Source organism: Hippopotamus amphibius, chromosome 3 (genome assembly GCF_030028045.1).
Source record: "Hippopotamus amphibius kiboko isolate mHipAmp2 chromosome 3, mHipAmp2.hap2, whole genome shotgun sequence".
Classification (NCBI taxonomy): Eukaryota; Metazoa; Chordata; class Mammalia; order Artiodactyla; family Hippopotamidae; genus Hippopotamus; species Hippopotamus amphibius.
In genome coordinates this window covers 58,145,169-58,165,559 of record NC_080188.1, presented here as the reverse complement: position 1 = coordinate 58,165,559, position 20,391 = coordinate 58,145,169, and the positions used below count along the sequence as shown (strand labels likewise).

General features: G+C 38.0%; 1 non-coding gene and 1 pseudogene across 1 annotated transcript; both read left to right on the top strand.

The window, feature by feature from the left end:
* Positions 1-4,123: 4,123 nt before the first annotated feature.
* On the top strand, positions 4,124-4,196 carry TRNAW-CCA (transfer RNA tryptophan (anticodon CCA)). The gene has a single exon. It is a non-coding gene; the product is annotated as a tRNA-Trp (tRNA).
* A 6,452-nt stretch (positions 4,197-10,648) lies between these two features.
* On the top strand, positions 10,649-18,208 carry LOC130848455 (ferritin light chain-like; annotated as a pseudogene).
* The last annotated feature ends 2,183 nt before the right edge of the window (positions 18,209-20,391 follow it).

Here is a 20,391-nt window from a genome sequence, read left to right as displayed (position 1 = left end):
ATGAGACTCAGTATAAGGTAAGCAGGTTACATGCATGACTGAGTTAGTTGGGACACTGATAATCCCTAGAGGTCACACGTTCTATTCGAACTAGAACTGGGCTTCCAACACAGAAATAAGGCAATGAATGGCATTCTAAGAAACACAAAGAAGCAAGAAACCCTACCACATCATTCCTTACTCCCCCTGTTAGTTCTCAGTGTCAGGCAACCACTTACGCTGAAAGTGATGATATAGAAAGAAAAAGGAGCCACTATGGAGAACATTATGGAGATTCCTTAAAAAACTAAAAATAGAGCTACCATATGATCCTGCAATCCCACTCCTGGACATATATGCAGAAAAACCATAATTTTCAAAGATACATGCATACCCCAGTGTTCACTGCAGCAATACGTACAATAGCCAAGACATGGAAGAAACCTAAATGTCCATCAACAGAGGAATGGATAAAGAAGATGTTTTACGCGCACACACACACACACACACACACTGGAATATTACTCAGCCATAAAAAAGATGAAATAATGCCATTTGCAGTAACATGGATGGACCTAGAGATTATCATATTAAGTAAAGTAAACTGGATAGAGAAAGACAAATATGATATCGCTTATATGTGGAATCTAAAAAAAAAAAAAGATACAAATGAACTTATTTCCAAAACAGAAAGAGACTCGCAGACATAGAAAACAAACATATGGTTACTAAAGGGGAAAGGGGTTTGAGGGGAGGAATAAATTAGGAGTTTGGGATTAACATATACATACTACTATATACAAAATAGATAACCAACAAGGACCTACTGTATAGCACAGGAAATTATACTCAATATTTTATCATAATCTGTAAGGGAAAAGATTTTGAAACAGTATACACACACACACACACACACACACGTATGTATAACTGAATTGCTGTGCTGTACACCTGAAACTAATGCAATACTATAAATCAACTATGCTTTAATAAATTTTTAATTAAAAAAATGTGAAAAGTCCAACAAAGTTTTGATTTTCCCCTTGATGAATACTTCCATACTTTCATTGAAATATCAAATATTATACTCTTTCAAAAATAATTTTACAGAAAGGTTTCCTGTATAATTTTGAGGGTCACTTTGTTAAGTTGGTTAAGTTGTGAATGTGTTAAGCTTCCGTCTAGTCTCAGAGTGGCAGAGGAAGAAGTCTATTATTTTTAGAAATTCTCAGTCACTAATTTTTTCATTACAACCCTAATTTATTTAGATAAACTTCAGCTCACAAACTCTTACCTGGGATTTGAGGGTTCACTTGAAAGTTAAGTAACTGGGGAAATTAATAAATTAAGAAGAGAGTCAATGTGGGGGAAGTGAAACTGTACTAATATTTAATAAAGAGTTTAAATTATAAAAGAAAAAAAGAAAGAAAAGATAGGGCAACCCAAATAATCCCCTTTCAGTCCTTCCTTATCCTTAGGCCAAAATTAGAGTGTTGGTAGAACAAGTGGGAATCGGGAAGTGGAATAAAATAGTTGAGTTAGTTTGGGGCAGTGTTTCCACTATTCTGATAAGGATGAAACACACTTGCAAATAAGAGCTATAAAATTTGCATTTAAAACTAGTATTGCACAATTTAAAGATGAATGATAGAATTCAAGCTAATAATTTAAAATTCTATATATATATTTTTTTCAGAATAACATTAGCAAATAAAAACACCATGACAAACTGAAAAAGAGACTGGAAGATGACCTTACCAACACCAGAGAAACATTCAAGGAATAAAGTGGAAGACTAATCACCAAGGTGTGGATGTTAGAAGTTTTACTATTGTTCTTTACAAAACAAACAACTACAAAAGGAAAATGTCAACAAATTTTTTTCCAGCCAGCTGAGAAGCTGAGAGTGTCTGCACAGAACAAGAGAACAAGCTCGTCAGTTTCAGCAAAAAACCACTAGGTTTATATTGTTTCTTGCTTTTACTATTTTGGTAATATGAACTAAAAGAAGTACTAATACCACATGGGAAGATCTCCCCAGCCAAAAAAATCTGAAATACATAGTAAGTGCTTTTTTCTCTCTTTTGTTCATTTTAGATACTAGAGGTAAATTTCCAAGAGTTGTGATTTTTTTTTTCAAAAAATATATGCCCTTCTCATTAATTTCTAGGATGAAGGGAGAACAATATTTTACTTTCTAATGTGACTCTGAAATGAGCAGTATGAAGTTCCTCAAAAATAAAAATTTTTACCCTTGAAAGGAAAAGATGAAAAAAGAGATTGTAGATGGAAAAAAAAACAAAACAACCTTATATTTTAGTACCTTTAATTGCCCTTTTTTCCCCCTACTTTTTCAACAAATGGCTCTGAATTTTTATTTTGCACTGGGTCCCACAAATTATGACACTGGCACTGGTGTCAGGGTTTAATAACTCAGTCAGACTATGCAAAAATATTTATTTTCTAGAACTGATATAAACTTATTCTCAGCCTCTGTGCTACTGAGTGGGCAGAGATCTTAAGTTTATCATTTAACTAGCTCCATCTCTTCTTGTTTGAAATGTTGCTTTTCAGGTAAATACTCCATATTCAGACATTTTCTTCCTTCCCACTCCCCCTAGCCTTGTGTCAATATGGAAATGATAATGAAAGTTTGAAAATAAAAGATAAAGCAATATATCCAAGTTAGGCTAAAAGGCTGTTTTCATTACAGAGTTCATCAGGAGAGCTCATTGTGTCATGAAAGTTTTATGAGAAATTTTTTCACACTAATGTCCTTAACTATCACTAGTTTATAATATGTAGGAAAAGTCAAATCAGAATATAGAAATTCAGTAAAATATGATGTCAAAAACAGTAATTATGAGGAAAGGAGAATAAAAATAAAGGGTTTTTAAAATGCATTAGAAATTAAGCTATCAGCAACTTAAAATAATCACATATATATATTACTATATATAAACCTCAGGATAACTAAAAACAAAAATCTGTAATAGACACACATAAAAAAAGAGAGAGGAATCCAAACATAACACTAAAGATAGTCATCTAATCATAAGGGAAGAGAACAAAAGAAGAAGAAATGAACAAAAAAGAACTACAAAAACAATTAACAAAATGTCAATAAGTACATACATATCAACAATTGCTTTAAATGTACATGGACTAAATGCTCCAACCAAAAGACACAGAGTAGTTGAACAGATACAAAAAAAGACCCATATTTTTGCTGACCACAAGAGACTCACTTCAAATCTAAAGACACACACAGACTGAGTTTGAGGGGACTGGAAAAAAGGTAGTCCATGCAAATGGAAATAAAAAGCCAGAGTAGCAATACTTACATCAGACAAAACAGACTTTAAAATAATGTTATAAAAGACAAAGTTTATTATATAATGATCAAGGAATCAATCCAAGAAGAAAATGTAACAATTGTAAATACATATGCACCCAACATAGGAACACTTAAATTCATAAAGCAAATATTAAAAGACATAAAGGGAAAAATTGACAGTAACACAATAATAGTAGGGGACTTTAATACCCCACTTACTCAACAGACAGAGCATCCAGATAGAAAATCAATAAGGAAACACAGGTCTTAAATGACACATTAAGCCAAATGGACTTAACTGATATATGGAACATCCCATCCAAAGACAGCAGAATACACATCTTTTCAAGTACACATGAAACATTCTTCAGGATAGATCACATGCTAGGCTGCAAAGCAAGTCTTGGTAAATTTAAGGAAATTGAAATCATATCAAGCATCTTTTCTGACCATGGGTTATGAGATTAGAAATCAACTACGAGGAAATAACTGATAAAAACACAAACACATAAAGGCTAGGCAAGAAGCTACTGAACAACCAATGGATCACTGAAGAAATCAAGGAAAAAATTTAAAAATACCTGGAGACAAATGGAAACAAATACACAGTGATCCAAAAACTATGGGATGCAGCAAAAAGCAGTTCTAAGAGGAAAGTTTAAAGTCATATAAGCCTACCTCAGGAAATAAGAAAAAAACTCAAAGAAACAATCTAATGTTACATCTAAAGGAACAAGAAAAAGAAGAACAAACAACACCCAAAATTAGTAGAAGGAAAGAAATCATAAAGATCAGAGCAGAGGGACTTCCCTGGTGGTCCAGTGGTTAAGACTTCACGCTCCCAATGCAGTGGGCCCAGGTTCGATCCCTGGTCAGGGAACTAGATCCCACATGCCACAATGAAGATCCTGTATAGCACAGCTAAGACCCAGCACAGCCAAATAAATAAATAAATATTTTAAAAAAGATCAGAGCAGAAATAAATAAAATAGACTTCAAAAAATAGAAAAGGTCAATGAAACTAGAACTGGTTCTTTTAAAAGATTTTAAAAAAATTGATAAACCTTTAGCCAGAATCCTTAAAAAAAAAAAAAAAGATTTCAATAAAATCAAATGAAAAAGGCGGTTACAACCAATATCGCAGAAATACAAAGGATCATAAGAGATTGTAATGAATAATTACATGCCAATAAAATGGATAACCTAGAACAAATGGACAAATTCCCAGAAATGTACAGTCTCCTAAAAATGAACCATGAAGAAATAGAAAGTGTAAAAAGACCAATTACCAGCAATGCAATTGAATAATTAATTTAAAAACTTTGAACAAACAAAAGTCAAGGACCAGAGGGCCTCACAGCTGAATTCTACCAAACATTTAGAGGTGGGTTAACACCTACCCTTCTCAAACTATTCCAAAAAATTACAGAGCAAGGAATACTTCTGAACTCATTCTATGAGGCCAGCAGCACCCTGATACCAAAGCCAGACAAAAATACCACAAAAAAAGAAAATTACGGGCCAACATGACTGATGAACCTAATGCAAAAATCCTCAACAAGAAAAATACATTAAAAGGATTATAGGAATTCCCTGCTAGTCCAAAGTTTAGGACTTGGCATTTTCACTGCTGTGGCCCAGGTTCAATCCCTAGTCAGGGAACTAAGATCCCACAAGCCATGCAGCATGGCCAAAGAAAAAGAAAAATAAAAGGATTATACACCATGATCAAGTGGGATTCATCCCAGGGATATAAGGATGGTTCAATACCTGCAAATCAATCAATGTGATACACCAAATTAACAAACTGAAGAATAAAAACCATATGATCATCTCCATAGAGCAGAAAAAGCTTATGACAAAATTCAGCATCCATTTATGATAAAACAAAAACAAAAACTCAACAAGGTGGATATAGAGGGAACACACCTCACCATAACAAAGGCCATATATGATAAGCCCACAGTTAACAACATACTTAATGGTGAAAAGCTGAAAGCATTTCCTCTAATATCAGGAACAAGACAAGGATGCCCAATCTCATCACTTTTATTCAACATAGTATTGGAAGTCCTAGCCACAGCAATCAGAGAAGAGAAAGAAATAAATGGAATCCAAAATGAAAAGGAAGAAGTAAAACTGTCACTGCTTGCAGATGATATGATTATATAGAAAATCCTAGTGACACCACCAAAAAACTATTAAAGCTCATCAATGAATTTGGTAAAGTTGCAGGATACAAAATTAATATACATAAATCTGTTGCATTTCTATACTAACAATGAACTATCGGAAAGAGAAATTAAGAAAATAATCCTATTTACCATCACATCAAAAGAATAAAATACCTAAGAATAAATCTAACTAAGGAGGTAAAAGACCTGTACCCAGAAAACTACAAGACACTGATGAAAGAAATTGAAGACAACACAAACAAATGGGAAGTTATACTGTGTCCATGGATTGGAAGAGTTAATATTGTTAAAATTAGTATACTACCCAAGGCAATCTACAGATTAAATGCAAACCCTGTCAAAATATTTATGGCATTTTTCACAGAACTAGAACAAGTAATTCTAAAATTTATGTGGAAACACAAAAGACCTGAAACAGCCAAAGCAATCTTGAGAAAGAAGAACAAAGCTGGAGGGATCATGCTCCCTGACTTCAGACTATACTACAAAGCCACAGTAATCAAAACAGTATGGTACTGGGACAAAAACAGACAGATAAATCAATGGAGCAGAATAGAGCTTAGAAATAAACCCACACACTTATAGTCAATTAATCTAAGACAAAGGAGGCAAGAATATACAATGGGGAAAAGACAGTATCTTCCATAAATGGTGCTGGGAAAACTGGACAGCATGTAAAAGAATGAAATTAGAACACTTTTTAACACTATATACAAAAATAAACTCAAAATGGATTGAAGATCTAAATGTAAGACCAGAAACCATTAAACTCCTGGAAGAAAACATAGGCAGAACACTCTTTGACATAAATTGTAGCAATATTTTTTTGGATCTATCTCCTAAGGTAAATGAAACAAAAGCAAAAATAAACAAATGGGACCTAACTGAATTAAAGTTTTTGCACAGCAAAGGAAACCATAAACAAAACAAAAAGACAGCTTACTGAATGGAAGAAGATATTTGCCAATGATATACCTGATATATTTGCAAATGAAAATCTGATAATATTCAAATATACAAACACAATGTAATATCAAAAAAAACAAACAACTTGATTAAAAAATGGACAGAGGATCTAAACAGATATTTTTCCAAGGAAGACATAGAGATGGCTAACACACACAAAAAAAGATGCTCAAAATCACTAATCATCAGGGGGATGCAAATCAGAACCACACTAAGATATCACCTCACACCTATCTGAATGGCTATTATCCAAAAGACAACAAACGGCAAGTATTGGCAAGAATGTGGAGAAAAGAGATGTCTTGTGCACTGTTGGTGGGAATGTAAATTGGTACAGCCACTATGGAAACCAGTATGGAGATAAAACAAAAAATTAGAAAGAGGGAATTCCCTGGCATTCCAGTGGTTAGGAAACCACACTTCCACTGCAGGGGGCATGGGTTTGATCCCTGGTGGGGGAACAAAGACCCCACAAGCCACGTGGCATGGCCAAAAAAAATTAATTAAAATAAATTAAAAATAGAACTACCATATGATCCAACATATCCACTCCTGGGTATTTATCCAAATAAAACAAAAGCACTAATTCCAAAAGATACATGCACCCCTATAATCACTGCAGCATTATTTATAACAGCCAAGGTATGGAATCAACCAAAGTGCCAATCAATAGATGAATAGATAAAGAAGATGTGGTACACTGGAATACAGTGGACTATTACTCAACCATAAAAAAGAATGAAATCTTGCATTTGTGACAAGATGGATGGACCTGGAGGATGCTATGCTATGTGAAAAAAGACAGAGAAAGAAAAATGCTGTATGATTTCACTTATATGTGAAATCTAAAAAACAAAACAAATGAGCAAACATAACAAAGCAGAAATAGAGTTATAGATACAGAGAACAACCAGGTGGTTACTAGAGGGGCAGGTGGTTGGAGGAGGGAAGAAATATGTGAGGGAGATTAAGAGGCACAAACTTCCAGTTGGAAAATAAATGAGTCACAGGTATGAAATGTGCAAGGGACTGCAGTTAATAACTATGTAATATATTTGTATGGTGGCATACTGCAACTAGTCTTATTGTGATAATCAGTTTGAAATGTATAGAGACATCGAATCACTATGTTGTATAATAGGAACTAACAGTGGTGTAGGTCAATTGTACTTCAAAAACAAACAAACAAACAATCTCATAGTAAAAGAGATCAGATTTGTAGCTATCAGAGACAGGGAGTGAGTGAGGAGAATTGGATGAAGGCAGTCAAAAGGTACAAATTTCTAGGTATAAGATAAATAAGTACTAGGCATGTACTTACAACACGTACATGATAAATATAACACTGCTGTAGGTTATATACGAAAATTCTTGAAAGAGTAAATCCTAACAGTTCTCAGCACAAGAAAAACAATTTTTTTAATTAAAAATTTTTTTCTATTTTTTAAATTTGTATCTATATGAGATAATGGATGTTCTCTAAACTTGTGAAGATCAATTCATGACATATGTAAATCAAACCATTATGCTGCACACCTTAAAGGTATACGGTGCTATACGTCAACTATATTTCAATAAAACAGAGAAAAAAAGAATGCATGCATTTTTTTAAAAGAGATATATAACCACTATTGCCCACCTTGTGATCAGAGCTCAATTTACTTAAAATATTTTTCCCCATGCCCTTGTCATCAGAAGTAAGTTTGTATCTCCCTAAGTTGCTACATAATAAGCTGAGGATTATTTCTTCTAAGACTCACAGGTTTGAAGCAGGGGCCTCGTTATTATTTACTCATGACTTTCTTCTCTTTTAGAAGTAGTGCTATAAATTAAAATATTCTTGTGGTGGGTGAGCTGACAATACAGTGGTATAACTTTGCTTTCTTATTGTAACACTTCTAGTAATGAACACATTGGCACTTTTTCTCATTTTCTCAACTCCCAAGTAGAACTTTAAAATGTTTCCTTCCAAATTTCATACTCCATCAAAAAGAAATTGTTTCCTATCGAATGAAAAAACACCAAAAAACAAAAAAAAACCCACTATCTAATTAAGGAAGTATTTGTTACAAGTGGTTGATAGACTAGTTTAAAGTCCTAAAAGGGGAAGGGAATCCCCATATTGTTTTTGTGCTTATTTCCATTCATTCATTTAATTTCCATTTACTGAATACCTCACGTATGCAAGGCACCACTCGAAAAACTTCATGGAATTTGTGCCTCACAATGATTAAATCTCACAGACCAGATGAGACATGTACATTACTAACTATAGTAAAGGGTATATATGAAGAGTATCATGGTTGGAAGCAAACAACTGGTTATAGGCACTCAGAGAGGGAAAGGATCATTTTGGTCAAGGAAGTCAGGGTAAGTTTCACGGAGGATGTTGCTACTGCAAAGTACCATAAAGAATGTGGAGAGGGACCTTCTTGGTGGCACAGTGGTTGAGAATCTGCCTGTCAATGTAGGGGGACATGGGTTAGATCCCTGGTTTGGGAAGATCCTACATGACATGAAGTAACTAAGCCCTCGTGCCTGTGCTTTAGAGCCTGCAAGCCTCAGCTACTGAAGCCCTTGTGCCACAATTACGGAAGCCCGAGTTCCTAGAGCCTGTGTTCTGCAGCAAGAGAAGCCACCACAATAAGAAGCCTGCGCACCGCAACGAAGAGTAGCCCCCACTAGCAGCAACTAGAGGAAGCCCGCACCCAGCAACAAAGACCCAACACAGCCAAAAATTAAATAAATAAATAAATAAATTTATTAAAAATAAAAGAACGTGGAGAATTTCAACTTAAAGAAATAGATGCAAAGGAATCTGAAATGGAGACGACGTGAACAAAGAAACACAGGTAAGGTGAAATATGTAGAGTGGTTTCCTAAATAATATTCAAGTTTCAAAGTCAAAAATGCCAAAGATCTTTAAACCCTTCTGTCTGAAGAGGCTGACTAGGCCAATTTGCCTGAGGCCTGGAATGGATATGGAAACACAGGAAACCAGGTAGAAAGACAGAAGGCCACGGCAGGCTTGGGAGGCCAGGCTCTCAGAATGAATTCTATTAAACAAAGGGGAAACATCGAAAGGAATGGAACACAGGAGCACCAATATTTCAGCCAAATGTAAGACCTGATTATTTTATATTTAAATCTAGAGAAATTTCTCAAATGCCAATTTAGCTCAACAAGAATTTGCCATGGGACTTCTCTGGTGGTGCAGTGTTTAAGAGTCCACCTGCCAATGCAGGGGACACAGGTTCAAGGCCTGGTCCAGGAAGATCCCACATGCAGTGGAGCAATTAAGCCCGTGTGCCACGACTACTGAGCCTGTGCTCTAGAGCCCGTGAGCCACAACTACTGAGCCCAAGGGCCACAACTACTGAAGGCCCCACACCTAGAACCTGTGCTCTGCAATAAGAGAAGCCACCGCAATGAGAAGCCCTCACACTGCAACAAAGAGTAGCCCCCACTCACTGCAACTAGAGAAAGCCCATGCACAGCAACAAAGATCCAAAGCAGCCAAAAATAAATAAATAAATAAAATAATTAAAAAAAAAAAAGAATTTGCCATGCACCAGCCACAAATACCGGGTCCTAGGTTACATGCTCTGGAGCTCATACATTTAAGTACTTACCTTTCTGACTTCCTACCTTAATGTAATTTGATAAATCATAATATGAATTACAATGTACATATAGATATAAAATAGCCATTCAATTTTAAAGTGGCCTTTTAAAGTGGGAGATAGAAGTAGAAGAGATTTAAGAGAAAGAAAACAGAACACCTTTGGAGTGAATGTCACGTGTCAGACTCTGCTATGAGCTTTACACAGTATCTCATCGATGAAGCATGAATATTAGACAAGTTGGGAGGAGTTATGGTGGGAAGGTGACATACGGAGATAGGGCAAGTACAGAAAGAGAGCTGATGCTTCAGTCTTATCAGTGAGGTTAGATTTCTATAAATTCCTTTGTAGTGACCTCCTTCATGTTTCATTTCATTTCCACTACTTAGGCTCAGATGAATTAGTGAACTTTTCTGAACCTCAGTCTCCTCATCTAAAAATCAGGGAGAACCTTATGTAAAATCCCTAGCAGTCTGCTTGCTACCTAAGTAGATGTTTAATCAATAACTATTCCATTTTCCCCTTCTATTAACTGGAAGCAGTCAAACATGTCTCCGTTTAACCCGCAGGTTTCTTTTAGTAAATTGGTGAATCAGGAAAAAGTAGGGGGTATGACGGAAGTGCATCCAAAGGCAATGGGATAACAATCTCAGCAATCACATGGCACAAAAAAGTCGCTAATCACAGGGTAAAGGAGGCAAGAGAGCATAGATAATCTGTACGTCCCATCAAAACGATTACCTCCCTCAGATTCAGAGGGCGCGTCCTAATAATGTCATCAGTCCTGTTTGACTATTTGGAGGTTGATTTTAAGAGAAGATATACTCATACTGGATAGAGATAGTTCCCAAGCATCAAGCTTCCATCATGTTCTCAGCTCTGGACTAAGCACTCTGAAGGATTTACAGAGGATAAGGAATCTCATTTGGAACAGAAGATGTACACATATAAAATAGAAAAACAAAGAGAAGCTAGAATTAAGAATTAAAAGGGGTATTACTGATACTTGTGGTAGGAATTCAGAGGAAAAGAGGAGGCCACACCTGGCTGGTGGAGTCAGGAAGGAAGAATGACCTGGTAGAGATGTTGGAGAGAGAACGGAGGGCCGATTCTAGATGGAAAAAGAAACAGATGTAGTAAACTGGAGGTGTTTGAGCAACCACAAGAGGTGAGAAAACAGTACTTTTACTTTTTGTTTTATTTATTTTTTTGGCCAAGCTGCATGTGGGATCTTAGTTCCCCTACCAGGGATGGAACTTGCACTCCCTACATTGGAAGCATGGAGTCTTAACCACTGGACCACCAGGGAAGTTCTGAGAAAACAGTACTTTTAAAAGAGCCTCCTGGACTTCCCTGGTGGCACAGTGGTTAAGAATTGGCCTGCCAATGCAGGGGACACGGGTTCAATCCCTGGTCTAGGAAGATGCCACAGAGCAACTAAGCCCATGCGCTGCAACTGCTGAAGCCCGTGCACCTAGAGCCCGTGCTCCACAACAAGAGAAGCCACCACAATGAGAAGCCCGCGCACCACAACAAAGAGTAGCCCCCACTCACTGCAACCAGAGAAAGCCTTGCGCAGCAACGGAGACCCAAAGCAGCCAATAAATAAATAAATTTATTTTTAAAAATAAAAATAAAATAAAAGGGCATCCTCAGGGATTTGACCCTTCAGTTCAAGGCTTCCCAACCTGCTCTGCCCCCTGTTTTTGTATGGCCTATGAGCTGAGAATAATTTTTACATTTTTAAATGATTGGGGGGGAAATCTAAGGAAGAATAATATTTTGTGACATATGAAAATTATATGAAATGAAATCAACTATATTTCAATAAAAATTTTAAAAAAATAAAAATTAAAAATAAGAAAAATAATAATTATAACTTTAACTTAAATCTGATCAAGCTTCTAGATTAAATAAAACATATTAGATAAAACAAAAAAGAAACATATGAAATTCAAACTTCAGTGTCTATTAATAAAGTTTTATTAGAACATCATCACTCTCCCTCGTTTCTTATTGTCTATGGCTGCTTTTGTGTTCCAGTGGCAGACTGTGACAGAGACTGTATGGCTTGCAAAAGCTGCGATATTTACCGTCCGGCCATTGCAGATGCTGTTTGCGAACCCCTGGTTTAGACTGACGCTGGGGAAACAGGGAGAAGAGAGAGCATCAGGGTGAGGGCTAGGATGAGGTGAGGGAGGCACTTGCTTTGGGCACAACATTTAAGGGGAAGGGGTGCCAAAAACACTCAGCCAAACAAATAATATTTTAATGCAGTATTTTTTAAATAAATTTATTTCTTTATTTTTATTGGCTGTGTTGGGTCTTTGTTGCTGCATGCAGGCTTTCTCTAGTTGCATTGAGCAGGGGCTACTCTTCACTGAGGTTGCGGGCTTCTCAGCTCGGCAGCTTCTCTTGTGGAGCACGGGCTCTAGGTGTTTGCAGGCTTCAATAGTTGTGGCATGCAGGCTCAGTAGTTGTGGCACACAGGCTTGGTTGCTCTGTGGCATGTGGGATCTTCCCAGACCAGGGATCGAACTCGTGTCCCCTGCATTGGCAGGCGGATTCTTAACCACTGCTCCACCAGGGAAGTCCCTAATGCAGTATTTTTAAAAATAAAAAATAAAGCCAAAAACCCATGATGAACAAAATAACAAAATTTACATTAAAATAGGATCAATAAGAGTGGTGCATCGTGCCATATCAGAGACTGAGGCAGAAGAAAAATCAGTGACTACTAAGAGTTTTGGTGCCCCCTTAAATTTTACATGGGAGTCAAGTGCTTCTCTCAACCCTGATCTTGGTCCTGGTGTTACAGTGATATTCTGGAGGGGGTGGGGATGATTAGGGACAAAATAGGGTGGCAGAAAGTATGGAGACTCAGGAGTAGATTTCAGATCTTAGATCTCAGATCTCCACGTTAAAGAAGAGAATATTACGCATTTCACCCAAAGTAAAAGCCAAAACTTACAAGGCTCTACAATCCAGCCACCAGCCCCTCAACTCTCCAACACCATTCCTAAATGTTTCCTTACTTGCTTCCCTGAAACCACTGGGACTCCTTACAGTCCCCTTGCAATGCCAAGCACACATCATCTCAGAACCTTTGTATCCCCGGTCCCTCTGCCTGGAGTCCTCGTCCTTGACACGCACGCAGCTCAAGTCTTACCTCCTTCGAGTCTTTGCTCACGTGTCACCTTCTCACAGTGGCCTCTCCTGACCACACTTTTCAAGGCTAGACCCAGCCTTTCACCACTACTCCCTCCCTGCTTTATTTTTTACATTGCATCTCTCTGCCTCTAAATATTACAGAATATAAAGATTTTCTGGGTTTATGGTGTCCTCTTCTCCTGCCCAACTGCATGCTCCACAAAGGCAGGATTTCTGTCTGCTTTGCTACTGAGGATGCCCAGTGCCTAGATGAGAACCTGCACCCCATCCCCACCCCATGGCTGACAACAGATCCAATAGAACGCGTGGTGCAAAGGGAAAGGAGGACTGTTCTCTTTTAGGGTCTAGGGAATTACTGCTACTAACAGTGAGTAAAGGAGCTTCTCACTTAAACAAAAATGACACGGTCCAAAATGTGAAAATTCTCACAGCTACGCCCCTTATTGATTGGTCTTCCTGCACACTCAGTTTTCCTTCCTCTTGAAATTCTTTATTTCCTGCAAACTCCTAAGTTAATTGCTTTCTTTTTTCAAGGGCAACTTTAATCACAACAGCCAACTCTAGAGACACAGAAAAGGCGATCCGTTATTTCTCTGTTGTTTAGCTATAAAAAAAGTTTTTTTTGTCTTTGACATTTTCCTTGGCTCTATTATCACACATGCCTTTCTATTCAGGGCTGAGGCAATCCATCTGCAATTCAGCACTCTCTTGCTGATGCCGCCAAGAGTTAGTCAGAAGTCCGTCTGCTTGCTCCCTTACACTCGTTAACCCTCCTTCTCACATTGAGTCCCTGCTTACTTTAGCCTGGTGGGCAAAGTAGCAGCTGGGTGCCTGGCCATCCCCAGGCAGCTGAAGGCAGTGTGGGTAGGGGAGACACAAAGAAGGAAGGAGTAAGTTGAATTTGACTCTAAGGTTTCCGTCCTTAGTCTTAGCGTTAAAGAAATAAAGGTCTTTTTTCCTAACTGCAACCTCTCCAAGGAACCTATCTTCTCATCCACCCACATATTATACGTATGCTGATGATTATTAAAATTTGAACATCAAATTTATTTTTATGCAGAGGGAATAATCAATATATGTACTTTTCTAATATGGCCTTAAATACACCCCCAAATTTCTTACCTATTGATTTTTTTCCCTCTCCCATGCTAAAATATATGTATTTTCTAATAGTTATCTGTCCATTTAATAGCAATAAGAGAAGTACATCAATTGTCCAGGTCAGGTGTCAGTAAACTTCTGTGTACTGAAGGGCCAGATATAGGGCCAGATAGTAGATGTTTTAGGACTTGCAGGCCATGCAGAGGTCCTATGATGGAAGGAAGTATGGCACCTTTGAGAAAAAATATCAGAGAGATTGAAGAGAGCTAAGATGTCCTAATGAGAGCTAAGATTTGTGGAGTAAGATCTAAGCAATTTACATTGGTCCTCACAACAGTCCTAAGTGGAAGATACTACTATTAATCCCATTTCACAGATGAAAAAACTGTGGCACAGAGAAGTAACCAATCCAAGGTTATAGAGTTAATAAGTGGTAGATCAGAAATAAGATTAGTTTGGAGAAGTAGGATAGGAGCAGAACATGCACTGATGCATAGGCCTTGTTAAAATTTTTAACAAGAGAAAAAAGAAGTCACTAAAGTGTTATTGAAGGAGGAAAGCTGTGTGTGTGTGTGTGAGTGTGTGTATTAACATGAACATATTTGTATTTCAAAACAATCACTTGAACTATAGCATGAGAACTAGTTGAAAAGATGGGAAGAGTCGATCCCGAGAAACCAGTTAGGAGGAAATGCTGTTGTCTGGGCAAGAGCAAGAGGTGATGGTAGCCAGACTAGGGAGACGGGCCTGGAGAAGGACAGAGTGGATGTGTCTGAGATACATTTTGGAGAGAAAGTGGATAAGGAGTGATGAGAAGATGAGGAGAGTCATGTGTCAAGTGTGATCCATAGGGGTCTGGCTTGTGTAACTGGATGGATGATGGTCTCATCCTCTGACGTAGAGAAAACAGGAAGAGAAGCAAACCTGGGCTTGGGAAAGAAGGTCATGCATTTGAGGTATTTTGAGGCATCTCCACTTGGCGATATCAAGAAGTCAGTTGTATTTGTGGGTCTGGAACTCAGATAGGTCTGTGCCAGAGATGTGAATTTGGGAGCCACATGTGACAAGCAGTACTTGGAAACATGGAAATGGATGAGATCAAGGAAGGAAAGTGAGGAGTGAGAAGATTGCCTAACATGGAGTGAGGAAACCTACGTTTTCCTTGGCCTTGATTCAGCTCTTCGCACTTCACTTACTGATCCACATCCCCTCTTCTGTAAGAGCAAAACAAGTCCAACTGGTAATCAGAAGGAGAAACATATCAAGAAAACGATATAATGGATTAACACTTGGGACATCTTCACATGTCTCCTTTTATCCAGCTTGAAGCATTCCTCCTAAAAGGAAATAGTTAACCTAGCAGTTCTATTATGCCTTAATCCCTTTAGTATCTCAAATTTAAAACACATTTTTCTTATATAATAAAAACTTAGCGTGAGAACACCCAGAAAGTAACTTGCCAAATAATGCTCTCCAAAGCTTGGAAGAATTACTTCAGTTTCTGCAGGAGCTTGTGTTACAGATATGGGATAACTTGAGCACTCAGAGAGGTGAACTCTTTTCTTCAAGTTGTGATTACCAGAGCTATTATTTCATCCACAGCCTGCTATGCATTGAACAGTCACCAAGGAAAAATATACATCTAGCCCTTACACCATCTATTCATGCTATTATTACAATAGCTCTGGCACAGATACTCAACTAACATGAGAATTTTCCTGAGATAAACATCTGAACTTTAAAAAAAAAGCAAAACAAACTCTTCTAGTTCATAAGCCACAGAGGATGCATGTTCCCATCTAAGTTCATTAGTGAAGTTTCTTTCAATTTCTGATGGGGAATTGTGCAGTAACTGAGCAATGTGGTGCTGAATACGAGAGGGGAGCGGGTCAGCCATGCCGGCATTTCTGGACGGTTCAGCCAGCAGTATCAACAGAGCAAATTGTTATAACCCCAGTTTTGTGACAGTCTGGTTGCATCTATTAAGAGTGTATGTAGAGTGAGTCAGACACATCCCAGCAGGAAACAAGAAACAGATGGCTCACTCAAATTAAGACAGTCCAAATAGGCTGATTAAAGGGACTCTTTACAAAAGTGTGGGAAGCACAGAGGAAAGTGTCGAGGAAGGCTGAGGATCCTGGGGCCTGAAAGGACCGTGAGAGAATGGTTCACAAAACCCAGTAAGAGGAACTCAAAAACGTTTTGTGGAGAAGGTCACCTTGAGAGGATCTGTGATCTTTGATGGAGGGACACAACCCGCTTTAAGCGATCCGGGAGGGAGGCAACCGGCAAAGTAAATACCGTGAATGCTCTATCCTTGCTGGGGGCCCCATCGGCCAAGAGCTGATTCAGGGCATTCAGGTCAGCCTCCTGGGTCAGAAAGCAGAGTGAAGGGTGGGGAGGAACTGGAGAGAGAGACAAAAGACAGCAGCACAGAGAGGAAGACTGGCAAATAAATAACTAAAATCAGTGGATAGAAGTTATAGGAGTGGGGGTGGGGTAGCAGCAATGACTTCATACCAGGAAGCCCAAGAGGCTGGCTCAGAAAAGTCACATATCAGTTTTCTGTGTCCATAATAATAGTGCAACAGCAATGCTAAAACCAGTGGAAGTGATCAGACTAAAGGTGGGTGACTGTCTCTTGGAAATTTTACAGACATTAGGCAGAACCAAATTACTTCTAAGTTTCCTTTCAGAATTGTACACTATGATTCTGTATTTGTTGAAAAGAAAGTCAAGTAAAGTTAACCTCCTGGCAGAAGCACTACAAGAAAAATGTAGATTTTCTTTGTTGTATTAAAATGGATATTTGAAAACCTATTACCAAACTGAAAAATCCCTGTGCACAAAAATATTCCTCACAGGAAAGAGCAAAATACTGGACCAAACTTCATTTCTAACAGTTGGGGAATAGTTAAGAAAATTACAGTATGTTTGTCAATACGATATTATGCAGCATCAAATAATTATAAACACAAGAAATCATGAAACAGCATGGAAAATGAATATAACATAATGTTAGGTAAACAAAGCAGGATCTGAGCAGCGCGCTCAGGGGTCCTGTGGATCTGTCTCCTGCCTCAAAAGAGTTTGGACAGAACAGATCCAGGGACAGCCCTTGTTCCAGCCTCGGACCACTCTCCAATCTTTTTTCCAGCCGCAACCTTTGGAATCAGCCACTCAGCTATCCCCGGCCACCGGGACGAGCCAACACCTTTTTTGGGCCTAATGCCTTACTAACGATTAACCGCAAGCTCCCAGGTTCGTCAACATTATTCCATGGAGGTGGAGTCTGTGGTCCACGGCATGGTCAACACGCATCCGCGGGCCTCAGACACCTACCTCTCTCTGGGCTTCTATTTCAACCACGACGACGATGTGGCTTTGGAGGGCATGGGCCACTTTTTCTGCAAATTGGCCAAGGAGAAGCACGAGGGCCAGAGCAACTCTTGAAAATGCAAAACCAGCATGGCGGCTGTGCCCTCTGCCAGGATGTGTAGAAGCCGCATGAAGATGAGTGGGGGTAAAACCCAGGACGCTCTGGGAGTTGCCATTCTCAGGGAGAAGAACCTGAACCAGGCCCTTCTGGATCTGCATGCCCTGGGTTCTGCCCACGCAGACCCCCACCTCTGTGGCTTCTTGGAGAGCCCCTTCCTTGAAGAGCAGGTGAAACTCATCCAGAAGATGGGCGACCACCTGACTAACCTCCTGAGGCTGGCTGGTCCCCAGCCTGGGCTGCGCGGGTATCTTGGAAAGGCTCACCCTCAAGCAGGACGAGCAGCCTCCGGAGCCCAGCGGCCTCTGAGGAGCCTACTGGTGTCAGGGTTTCTGCCTGAAGCGCCTTCCTGAAGGCACTAGGCAGCTTTTTAAGCACCCTGGAGCCCTCTCCCATGTCTTCGATCAAATGGAAACAATAAAGCTTTTTGCAGGGAAAAAAAAAAAGCATGATTTGAAGTTTTATAACACTCTGCTCACAATTTTTTAAAAATATGTGAAAAAACTCGAATGAAATTACCAAAAATTAAAGTAGTTTTATTAAGGTGGTAAAACAATGGATAGTGATTCTTCTTATTTTTCAAGTTTTCTGTAATGTATGATCACATTTATTTTAAAAACTTTACTCACTACTGTTATGTCAAATACTTAAATGTTTCTTTTTTTTATTTTGAAATTTTATTTATTTATTTATTTTGGCCACACCACACAGCTTGCAGAATCTTGGTTCCCCAACCAGGGATCAAACCCATGCCCCCTGCAGTGAAAGTTGGGGAATTTTAACTACTGGATCTCCAGGGAATTCCCCATTTCATTTATTTTAATTACAATTTAAATATATTATTTTAAAATGCAGCAAGAGTTGTACCTTATGGAGGGCTGAAATTTTTCTACATCTTTACCTGGATGGAGGTTACCTGAGTGTATACTTAATAAAAATATTTGTGTTATTTATGATTGACACGTTTATACATATTTCTATATGTACATGTATATATGTTATACCTCAGTAAAAGAATTTTTTAAATTGTAATCTACAACACACATTATCTAAAGTATACTGGATAAATGAGGCTGACTATAATTCTTTTTATATTTACTTTCATTTTATCAACACAACACAGCATGATATTCCTGATTTTTAATCTCAAAGACAAAAAAAAAATCTTACAACATTTCTATCTATAATTGCCTGTTTACTGGAAAACCCTTGTCTCTGAATGTAGTACCAACCTGTCTTGACTGACAAATTGGAAGTCATGACGACAGGATGGTAGATAAGCCCTTAGCCTGTAAGATTTCTAGTAATAATAAGAGAAAGAAAGAGAGAAAATACAGATTGAGACTGGGGACTGGAGACTGTTTTCAAACCACTATTTGAAAACACAAGAAAAATGATCTCTATTCATATTATCACTTGCCATTTTCCTCATACTTTTTATTTGGAAATTCCTCACAGTGGGAACAGACACAAAATGCAGTAAGGTCAAATCTTTGCCAGAAGTGGTGCTGGGAAAACTGGACAGCTATATGTAAATGAATGAAACGAGAACATTCTCTAACACTATACATAAAAATAAACTCAAAATGGATTAAGACCTAAATGTAAGACTGGATTCTATAAAACTCTTAGAGGAAAACATAGGCAGAACACTCTTTGACATAAATTGCAGCAATATTTTTGGATCCATCTCCTAGAGTAATGAAAATAAAAACAAAAATAAACAAAAGGGACCTAAGTAAACTCAAAAGCTTTTGCACAGCAAAGGAAGCCATAAGCAAACCAAAAAGACAACCCACACAATGGGAAGAAATATTTGCAAACAAAGTGACCAACAAGGGATTTATCTCCAAAACATACAAACAGCTCAGTATCAAAAAACAAACAACCCAATCAAAAAATGGGCAGAAGATCTAAATAGACATTTCTCCAAAGAAGACATACAGATGGCCAAAAAGGACATGAAAAGATTCCCAACATCACTAATTATTAGAGAAGTTCAAATCACAAATACAATGAGATATCACCTCACACTGGTCAGAATGGCCATCATCAAAAAGCCTACAAACAATAAATGCTGGAGAGGGTTTGGAGAAAGGGGAACCCTTCTACACTCTTGGTGGGAATGTAAATTGGTACAGCCACTATGGAGAACAGTATGGAGGTTTCTAAAAAACTAAAAATAGAACTACCATATAATCCAGCAATCCCATTCCTGGGCATATATCCACAGAAGACCATAATTTGAAAAGATACATGCAACCCCAATGTTCGCTGCAGCACTATTTACAATAGCCTAAATGTCCATCGATAGAAGAATGGATAAGGAAGATGTGGTACACATACATAATGGAATGTTACTCAGTCATAAAAAAAGAATGAAATAATGCCATTTACAGCAACATGGATGGACCTAGAGATTACCATACGAAGTGAAGTAAGTCAGAGAAAGACAAGTATCATATGATATCACTTATATGTGGAATTTAAAAAAAATGATATAAATGAACTTATTTATAAAAC